This window comes from Salvelinus alpinus, chromosome 10, assembly GCF_045679555.1.
Source record: "Salvelinus alpinus chromosome 10, SLU_Salpinus.1, whole genome shotgun sequence".
NCBI classification, from domain to species: Eukaryota; Metazoa; Chordata; class Actinopteri; order Salmoniformes; family Salmonidae; genus Salvelinus; species Salvelinus alpinus.
Genome location: NC_092095.1, coordinates 50,338,447 through 50,347,881, shown reverse-complemented (window position 1 = coordinate 50,347,881; position 9,435 = coordinate 50,338,447). Strand labels below are relative to the sequence as shown.

Here is a 9,435-nt window from a genome sequence, read left to right as displayed (position 1 = left end):
TGTGTGTGTGTGTGTGTGTGTGTGTGTGTGTGTGTGTGTGTGATGATCATGCACATGGGGGTTGTGTGTGATTCATGTAGGCCTATGTGTGTATGAGATGTATGCCTCAGTCTGTCCAGTCAGTTTGCTAATTCATGAAATCGAGCCAAAGGTCTCCAATTACATGGTATTCAATCAATTCAATCTCAGGACAAGCAGCATCCCTCAAACGTTTCCCCATGATGCAGTTGCCTGCCTCACCCACAGACAAACCCAAAGTCAACTCAAAAGACTGCCTGGGCGGTGATGTCATTCGCTCCTATGGCTAGAGCCGGAGATGTTTGGGAGTGTGGTGTGTTCCGTGTTGAGGTGTGACCAGTGCACCTTTATAACTGAACAGTCTCTGAGCTTGCAGGATAACATATGGCCCATAGATTACTTTAGTACCACAGGGAAATGTAGCACCTGTAAATGCAAAAACCTCTTCAGTGTAAAATGTAATCCTTTTACCATACATAGGAAACAATGTCTGGGGAATAGCTCCTAGGGCTTTGTTGAGTGAGGGCTAGTTTCAACAGTTCAAACTGAAGAGCCCTTGCAACAGTACAATGGCTGGCAGCCAATAGCATAAGGTCATTTAACCAAATTGAAATGTTTAACCAAAGACTCAGTAAAGGGTATTTCAAAAGAGGACAGCAACATCCATATGCTGATAATGTTGTTGATTATGACGTACAGCCACTATGCTGTCATATATGCGTTCAACTCTGCAGTCTGCGCATAAACTAAACTATGATTTTATAATAACTCACACTGTATCTATAAGGGATTTGCGTCAATTCGAATCTGGTATCAGGACAAAATGTGATTCAGAGTCACCGAATATACTTTAAGTATTTTTATTAAACTCAAGCGATAAATGGTAAATGCAATTTTCGTATATACGGGTTCACTGTAACACCTCGCAGGGTAGAACAGGGAACTGGCTGGATGTAAGTAAACAGCTGTTCTTATACGGTGATAGACGTAGTTCCAACCCGTCTGTTGGCCTATCACAGTAGAGGCTGAGCGTGGTTTAAACTTTGCTCAGCCTATCGCCGGCGCTCAGACTGGTCCCAGCCTCTTGGCGCTCCTTGGTGTCCGGCGCTGTTGCTGTGTAGATTACGCTCCCACACCCCAGAGACTGAGGTCAGACAGCTCTGTAACATTGTTTGAGCCACTTGCACCTGCATAGAAAGTGTTAGTAAAACGTTTATTGGTGACAGGAGAACAAGTGGAGACATAGGACGAGGTGGATAATTTTATAATAAGGCCGTTTTATTCAAGTGTAAAGATATCAGGCAAAAGCGTGCACGGCTCCTTTCTGTCTGATTCTTATGAAATCGTCGGAGAAGAGGCCCCTCTAAGCAGTACATACAGATTATATAGGCAACAAGCAAAGTAGGTTGATCTTGTCGTCTGGCCTTCCGATTGGTCGATCTGGGTCGTCCTGTTCGGCCTGATGTCGACGTTCCATTGGTTCTTCCCACAGTCCTTTGTCCTAGTCACATCCAAAGGCATCCTGCATGTGCGTTTGTTTTCACAGGCCCTATTCATGGGGGAGGGGATGTGTGTGTGGGTCTGACAAAGTAGAGGGGATGGGTGCATGTTGTGCCAAGAATAGCTTATGTTGAGAAGTGGTTAAAACAAGTTACCAGTATCTTATACAATTTCTTACAAATCCCCCTCTTCACGTCTCACAAGAGACGTGACATAAAAGTTAAAAAAAAGACAAAGCTATGGGATAAAATTTGTCCGAGGACAAATTTTGTAATTCCCCCTCTTCACGTCTCACAAGAGACGTGACATAAAGGTTTCTTAGTCCTCAAATAGATAGACAGGTCCAGCTTCCCCATCATCAAGCAATGGGAACATTTGGGCCCTTTCCTGATTAGGGTCTATTGCGGCAGTGATAACACGGCTAGCAAGCGTCCGCGCACATGGAATGCAACAGCATCCACAAAGTACAAGAATGCCCGCAAAGACGGAAATAGATACTAGGATAGAGGAAACCAGCGTCTTATATTTACCAAAAGCATCCATCCATGAGTCCCACATAGAAGTGTCCACTCCAGAATGCTGTTTCATCTTACCATTAAGGGTACGAAGTCCCTCCAATGCTACAGTCAGACTCCCATTCGTAGCTGTGTTGTTGGGAATGAAAGTACAACACTGCTCACCAAACATTGCACAGACCCCCCCCCGGTTCAGCCAATAACATATCAACCGCGATTCTATTTTGAAATGCCATCAGGGACGTAGCTGCCAATTGTCCATGGACCGCCTCGAAGCCTTGTTGAGTCCAATTGCCCAGTTTCTGGACATTAAAATGAATGTAGTTAATTCTGTCCACATTTTTATTAACTGTACACCACCAACAGACAGAAGATTCAAACCCAGCTGTCACTTAGTCCACCAGTTTATATTCATCTGGCACCCCCTAGGGACAGCACTAGCATCAATGTAAGTTGAGTCGTAAATAAGCAAGGACCAAAAAGGAGACCACTCCAATAACTACACCTGGAGTGGCCAACCACACATTAGTAACCCAAAAAACGAGAATATGTTAAACCCTCAGGTCCATCCCTCTATACAACCTGTACCAGGTGGGCTCGTCGCCACCCGGGAACTTCAAACCTTCACAACAGGGAGGACAAACATCACTTTTTATTCATTCGACAACATCAACTACAGCAAACCAAGGGTCCTCCTCTGTCAAGCCCACTTTCCTGCGGAAGCTTGTTTTCGTATCAGCCTCTCCAACTGGAGCATCAAGCAGCGGCATCATACCATAGGCCCTTTCCACATCTGTAACAGACTTCAAACAAGGTATGATACAGGCAACACAAAAATGAAAAACAACAACTAGTGTCAGAAATCCAGTAATCATCATTGCAGTATACTTATCAAACCAACCACCCAGCCAGAGAACAGTCCACTCTCCTGCACACCTGCAAGACCCTTCATCTCCACTGATAACCTTGCCAACCCACTCAGAGCTTTTGAAATGCTCCCATCCGGACTAGTATTGTTTAGGGACAAACGTGCAACACTGTTCTCCAATCATTTTACATACACCTCCCTGGTTGGCCAGAATCATGTCCAGTTCTAGTCTATTTTGTCTACTGGTTTTAGAGGTAGCCTCCAATCGTTCAGCCATCCCCGTAAGTACTGTGTGGGTGTAGTTTAACAAATCATTGTTGATTATAGTAGATATAATTGATCCAAGCATTCTGCTTAGCATCAACAATAGCTGGGCCAAACTGGGCAATAGATGCCACAGGCCATCATTCCTGTTTGATGTCTGGTATTCGTGGGGGACCCCTATTGGGACCCCAACAGGTTGGTGTGCATGTTATCTGTACCCTCGGACCAAGGAGCGTCACGGTTCTGCCGTCTCCTGGGTTGGTACCGAGTCTCTGTGTCATGTGCAGCTCCCAGAAGTTGGTTAGCTATAACCTCAATAATAGGCAATGGTGGTATCAGACTGGCCAAAACACATGTGCAACGACAATTTCCTTTCAAAAATGGGGTCAACCGCCTGGCAGGTCCACACATCCACCATACATCAGCAACACCTCTAGTTAATAGTGGCATTAGTGATGCAGGTAGTAGTAGGGAGCCTCCCATAGTCTATACCCCTACCTGTACCAGTGATACAGCTGTAATATCCTCCATATGCCTTAACTCCCCACGGTACCTTCTGGGGAGGTACTTCTGGGAACACAAAACTCAAGAGTTTTACACAAGGTTGAATTTGGCTTAAACTTTCCAATATACACATCCAACCTTCCACATTACTTAGGGCAAATGGGTGAGCAGCCAGAATAGGTCTGGCATGTCCACATACGACACAGTCCTTTCTATTAAGTATTCTGTAGGCCAACCACATATTCTCCCTTTCCTCATAACCAGTTTCAGTCCCCAATTTTTCACTATCTTAGATGTCTTTTATATTTATTACCTGTACCAGATTGGAGAGCTTAGGTGATGGCGTGGGACTTGGTCTTGAAGTGGTGGAGGAGGCCGGCTGAACCCTGGTCCGTTAGAACTGGTGGTGGTTCTGGCAACACTGCGATGGTAACATCCCCATCGTATCCTAATCAGACAGCTCAGGACTACAAGCAGTCCTGTAAAACCCCACCCTCTCCCAAAGAACACATCATCAGCCAGAGATCAAACAACACTTTCACTTCTATGAACGTACACAGTGAGGAAAGGTCGGGGTCAGGGAATTTTCATTAAGGAGTTGACCCCCGAGCTTTATTAGCAACAGTTCTTCTCCTTAACTCTGTGATCATTCGGCAGTGTCAGTGTGTCTCACCCTCCAAGTGCGATATGCCCCCAGGTCGAGTGAATCACCTTCTCCTTTAATTCACCTGCAACGCATAAAATCCTGGACATACAGATTTGGTTAACCACCAGTTTCTCATTTGTTTTATCTGATTATATATTTAACTTCTATACCTATTTGTTAGCTATAATTTTGAATTTTACATTAGTTTATTTTCCAATAGGCCCCATCCTATCCTAGACCACAATGTACCCCTCCCCCGTTTGATACCTGGCTCTGGCCAGGTATCAACCTTACCTACTCTAAATAATGACTTAGTACATTATAATATAGAAACGTCCCATTCATTCGCCGCATATCCAATTCTCCCTTGGGCGTACATTCATATCTATTCTTTTCCAATTCTCTGTCAAGTGACTTATCTACTTTAAAATGTATCTGTGCTGCTTATATATGTTAAACCCTTTCTCTCCTTTCTTATTTCACAGCCTACCTTGCTCATTTCCTGGTCCACCCTCCCCACTCTACTCTCAAACCTTCAAGGTCTCAACAGTGTGGGATAGACCCATCTGTCTGCCTTTTTCTAATAATAGTCAATAACAACTATGTGTTCTTTTGCAATATTAACTAAGTGTCTCACTGTTTTGACTTTATCTATCCCAAATGGATTTAAAATAACAACATGTCTTATAGTGTCAATCTCTAAAGTCCTTACATAACCTTAATAAACCTATCTCTATCTTCTAATGGCCAAAACAAATGCCAACCTTATGGTCAAGAGTTATAAACTAGTATCCCAAATGACACAAATTCATTATTCCCACTACATTCCCCCGTGAGTGATCAAGTCACCGGAAAATGCAATGAAAATAGGTCAAAAAGGTTACACCTACATTCGTGTTCCATACCATATCTAGGCATACCAAAAGAACCCTTCATCTTCTCAAAGTCCCTTGCCTAAATAAAACTCAGAAAGTAAAACTCCTATTCCAATATGAGTGTATTCTTTTAAGATATCTTGTCTCTGGGAACACGGAAAACCCCTTAACCCAAGCGTTTACCACAAAAACAAAACCTAATAATTATGATAATACCCTTAAATCATTCGTTCTAAATTTCCCCGATGTTTCATGTAACACAACTGTGATAAACGTGTACTGTCCCTTTAAAAACTCCCTGCCAGCCATACCAGGTTGCGAGTCGTTCATTGTTCCCCATAATGAAAACAGATCACGTTTAGAATACGTTTACTTATTGTTCGAATTCTCTGGTGTTACCTAAACAAAAACCAATAACTTTCAGCAACTTTTGAAAAGTATCTCAAAGCTATAATGTACACATTTTCCCTCTAAATGACACAACCAATTTTCTCTAGCATAATTTAATACGGCCACACCCGGTGGGGAAAGTACACATTTTATCCCGTTCCTCCTATAATACTCAATGCTAAATTCAAAGTTGTGGTTAAATATATGGATTTGCCAATCATTATCAAATGTTAAATATACAGGTTTAGTACTTTTATCAAATAGATTAGTATAGTTCAAATAAAGATATGCGTTTACTAGCGCTCAACCTGTGTTCAGAACGCAGCAACTAGCCAATATAATACCAAAAATGACTGTCTTATTCCTGCCTCTAGGCAAAACATCTAGTTACCCCAACTAAGTTTGGCAGCAAAACTATCGTATAAGTAAAATCGACTTCTCAACTTTCTCCATTCCAAAGTGTAAACCTACCATATACTTCGCTAAATTTATATCGCATGTCACCCAATCCATAACAATAATATCATTAGTCTGTAAATTTAACCTGAATAAGTTATTAAACGTATTCTCTCTACTCCGAATTGGTTTTAAGTTTTTTCTCTGTCACCAGCACTCAAACAGGCTCCTGGGAGACCGTTGAGTGCTGCAATACTGCCATCTTCTGTCCATTCTCTGTATAGCTCTCCACCCCCAAACTATTCTAAGAGTTATGAGTGTGTGGAGGAATATCACAAATAAGGGGCCAGATATCCCTAGTCTTGCCCAGGGAGGGAGAAATGTCCCTCTAAATGGGCGAGGTTCCTTTTTCAGGGGAGGCGGAGTTTGATGCCGCATCCCCTGAGTCAGGAATGTCTTCATTTGGAATCGGATTTAAGCTGTTTAAATCAGCTCTGACTTCTGTCAGTGTTCTAGAAGGGATTGGGGCTGGAGTGCAATGTGTGAGGTGGTGCCAAGGTGCGCCTGATTTACCTTTGACCTGGACTGAGTGTGAAGTAACCTCCCTCACTTCGTACTGTCCAGTCCACCTGGGTTCTAGCCACTTTCTCTTGTGGACTTTTACCCCACCCAGTCACCAATTTTTTACCTTCCGTGGTGCCGGATCTCTCGTCAGCTCCCCTTCTTGGACCTTGTGAATCTGTTTGGAGAGAGCTGCAGAAAGTTCCGTCAATTATCAGACATTACAATTTGTTGTACATCAAGGGCGGGCATATGACCTCCCTCCCTTGGTGAACCAAGCATGAGGAGAGAGATGGGTGCCTGCACCTGGAGAGGCTCTCATGGCCAGCAACGCCAGGGGCAGGGCTTCAACCCAAATCAACTTCAAACCTGCACATACATTTGATTGGCGCGTTTCACGAGGCTTTTGACATTGTGGCCTGTACACTAACCCAAACTTGTGCACAATACCCAATCTTTCCTCCACCTGTCTCAGGTGTTGGTTACTGAAATGGGACCCGTTTGTCGGATCGGATTTGCCTTGGAACTCCACAACTTGGTATGAGTTCAGTCTGCAGCCACTTAATGACTCACCTGGCATCCTCACGTGCTGTTGGTATTGCCTCGACCCATTTGGAAAACCTGTCTACCATTACCAAAAGGTTATTTTTGCTTAATTATTATTATTATTTATTTATTTTTTAAACAGTGCTGAACGTGAATTCTTTGCACATCAGATATGCTGCAACTCCATGTTGGGTGTGGATTTCCAATGGATGGCACATTACCAGATGAGCTGGTTTTTTTTTTTTTTTTTTTCAATAGCTTTTGCCACTTCAGCCACATACCTGGAGCATGTGGTTTGTCCTACTTCAATGTGGTCCAGTTTGGAGGAGTGATACATCACCACTCTACTCTCCCCCTCTGTTTTGTACCTTCTTATACTGCATCTTTCCCCCTGATCTATCTTTCATTCTCTGATCTAAGTATTCATTGAATTTGTGTTTGGGGACGGTGGTCGTGGCCATTTTGTCGTTAAGCTATGTCTGGCTCTATGCTATTTTGGTGCACTTAGCCCATCACTGGCCAAAACTAGCAATGTATCTCTGGTGCTGACACAGTCTTATCTCTGGTGTCTGTCTCCCCCTTGTGTACAAAGAATTTTATTGCTTTATGTTTGGCGAATTAATTAAATACTTTCCCAAAGTATTTCGGCAATATCCTTTTGGAACGATCTACTAGTATTATCTAGCGCTTCTATTTTAAATATAATAATAATTTTAGGAACTATTTTCAAACAGTTATTATTCGTTTTCACTTTTTCGATTATTTAAATACTTTGCCAAAACATTTCAGAAATGTCCTTTCGGGACATTATATTAGTATATTCAAGCGTTTCTAGAATAAATATTTAATTAATTCTAGGACTCATTTTTCTCAAAAACTAATTAAAAAACTGAAAACTCAAAAACTAACTTAATTAATTAAATACTTTCCCAAAGTATTTCAAACGTGTCCTTTTGGGACAATATATGGTGTATCCTAGCGCTTCTAGAATAATTATCAACTGAATTCTAATTCTTAAATCAATCCCAACAGCACGGGAGAGAAAATTCAAGTCAATTTATCAGCAGAAAATAGCTGCTTCACAGCAGCTCCCACAATCTGACTCGGCGGTCACTTAAACACAGCCTCAACCTAGCATATGGCTAAATAGTAGCAATCGGCCTCGTGGAACGTTCAATCACTCACATTGATTTGGTGTTATCGACTAGTCTCGGTTCTGCTCATGCAACTTATTTCATATTTCATCATTTAATTTCATCAATTCCTCACTGGTATATCAGACTACTTGGAATACATTTCAGACAAAATTCATTTAATTCCTCACTGTTATCAGACTACTTGGAATACATTCAGAACACGCATAGCCTTCTGTCTACTGGAATGCCAACTCCAGTAGGCTCAGGTTCGCTATTCAATTCCTCACTGGTATATCAGACTACTTGGAATACATTTCAGACAAAATTCATTTAATTCCTCACTGTTATCAGACTACTTGGAATACATTCAGTTAATTCCTCACTGTTATCAGACTACTTGGAATACATTCAGTTAATTCCTCACTGTTATCAGACTACTTGGAATGGGATTTTTAACGCAGATATCCTTACATCATGCCTTAGATTCTAAACAATTTCACATAAATTTAACAACAATTCATACTCACCTCAGTACTTCTGATCATTGAATTTAGATATTGGCTATGATACAATATGCAGATTTTGATTAAACCGGCTCTGCTTACCTTAATATTTTCGAGCTCTTTGATCAGTTTCCTGGGTGAGTTGAATCGCCGACGTCTCCCTCGAGCGGGTCACCTCTCCTTCTTGAATCTTTCTCCCACTCGCCTCCTGTCTCATCAACTCTCTATGGACCGAATTGTAAGGCTGTTAACCATCCTCTGCTTACCAAGTTTCTGTTGATAAAACGTTTACTGGAGACAGGAGACCAAGTGGAGACATAGGACGAGGTGGATAATTTTATAATAAGGCCGTTTTATTCAAGTGTAAAGATATCAGGCAAAAGCGTGCACGGCTCCTTTCTGTCTGATTCTTATGAAATCGTCGGCGAAGAGGCCCCTCTAAGCAGTACATACAGATTATATAGGCAACAAGCAAAGTAGGTTGATCTTGTCGTCTGGCCTTCCGATTGGTCGATCTGGGTCGTCCTGTTCGGCCTGATGTCGACGTTCCATTGGTTCTTCCCACAGTCCTTTGTCCTAGTCACATCCAAAGGCATCCTGCATGTGCGTTTGTTTTCACAGGCCCTATTCATGGGGGAGGGGATGTGTGTGTGGGTCTGACAAAGTAGAGGGGATGGGTGCATGTTGTGCCAAGAATAGCTTATGTTGAGAAG

General features: G+C 42.3%; 1 long non-coding RNA gene across 1 annotated transcript; it reads right to left on the bottom strand.

Moving 5' to 3' along the window:
• Window positions 1-862: 862 nt before the first annotated feature.
• LOC139532160 (uncharacterized) lies at window positions 863-1,535 on the bottom strand. Its single transcript, XR_011666515.1, has 2 exons — window positions 1,397-1,535; window positions 863-1,205 (listed from the first exon to the last, which is right to left on the bottom strand). It is a non-coding gene; the product is annotated as an uncharacterized lncRNA (long non-coding RNA).
• Window positions 1,536-9,435: the final 7,900 nt, after the last annotated feature.